We start from the raw sequence: 1,547 nt of genomic DNA, 5'->3' as shown, positions 1-1,547 counted from the left end.
GTTTCATGTATTAATTTGAGGAATTAATTCCGCATCGCTCCACAAAGATTTAACTTGCATGTGACATTTCATGTGTGTCCTGATTCAAGTCTGATTGTTTTGCACTTTTTCACATTTAGTTTTTATTGCTACACCAACGTTTCCTCCTCAGTCAAGCAGAAAACCATTTTGCAATATCTTGGCTCCTCTCAGGATTTTTCCAATGTACAAATTGAAATGTGGATGGAAACTCCCTCAGTGCCTGCTGCTCAGAATAAGTGGCATAGTCTGACAAATGTCACTTAATGTAGAAACACATTATTAAAATGATAAATTGCTTCATCAGGAGGCCTAGAGGCTTTACAGATCTATAAACATGACTCATCAGTGTCAGTCCAATACGCTGTGAACACAGGCTACACACACTGTTACTCTCTTTTCCGAGAGAAAAAGAGCCTAATATGGCCGCCCCGGGCAGGCCGGTGAACTTGGGCCGACCAAAGAAGGTCATCCATCTTGGCAGAGACGACAGAGAGGCCTATAGGGAGATACAGGGAGACCCAGCTGCCATGCTATCAGTCACACATGTGGAAACACACACACACACACACACACACACACTCACACACACATACGTAAACAGGCATGTTGCCAGTCACATCACTCATTATCTGTCAGCCATGTTGACCTTGTGCCAGAGAGGAGCAGCGGTGAACAGACCTTTACAGAAGATAAATGAAGAGTAGGAAGTGACAGGAGGTTTTTAGTATGAAGATTAGCTATCAATCAAATATATTGATGCCACTGACTGGGACTGTTGTGTACATGCATCTCATATTTGTGGAACTCTTTGTGGAGAGAGTGTGTACTCCAGTCTTGAGCGTGTGTCATCAATCTCATTCTTAACGAAACGCCACTCAGGGTTATGAAGCTATCAATCATGACAGTGTAGCTGCATTATAGCAGGGGGAGGAAGAGAAGGAGGAGAGAAGGATGAAATGATAGAAACAGAGCTGATGACAGTAAAGATGATGTATTGTGCCCGTCACATGAAAAGCTTCCTGCGTCGTTAATCTGATATATTCTTCTAATAGCTCAGCAGGACGAGACCCAACGGGGGCCTGTTCATTTTTCTAAAACCTCAAGTCAGACTGCGGGCACCAATGTCTTCTTTTTCACACCATTAGCAGGTTGTGTCAGATGAGCTGTAGTTACAAATGAATCACAACCAGATTAATTCACTCTAACACTGAAAATGTTAAGGAGTCAAAACCGACACAGCGTTTTAACAAGCATCTGTACGCGCACACAATCTGCACCCTAAAACATGCACGTGGTATTTTCAATCGGGGAGCTGCCCTGATCTGTGCATGTTGTGCTCAGAATAAATAACTGACATACTGTATGTAGTACATCTTCAGTAGTTAAATCTGAAACTTGTGTGCAAATAATATTACAGCACAATAAGTATGATCCATGTGATCAAGGGCTCAGCTGCTGCAGACTAAAGCAAAACTGCAAAAGATAAAACAACAACCTTAAAATACAGACTTAAAGGTCCAGTGTGT

General features: G+C 42.3%; 1 protein-coding gene across 1 annotated transcript in view; it reads left to right on the top strand.

The window, feature by feature from the left end:
- Positions 1–1,547, top strand: part of LOC118342707 (gamma-enolase) — a 27,724-nt gene that overhangs the window by 20,808 nt on the left and 5,369 nt on the right. The window lies entirely within an intron of this gene.

This window comes from Morone saxatilis, unplaced genomic scaffold (assembly GCF_004916995.1).
Source record: "Morone saxatilis isolate NCDOM2014 unplaced genomic scaffold, NCSU_SB_2.0 Contig9, whole genome shotgun sequence".
Lineage (NCBI taxonomy): Eukaryota > Metazoa > Chordata > Actinopteri > Moronidae > Morone > Morone saxatilis.
Note: the sequence above shows the minus strand (reverse complement) of the source record. Positions and strands in the feature narration are given on the sequence as shown.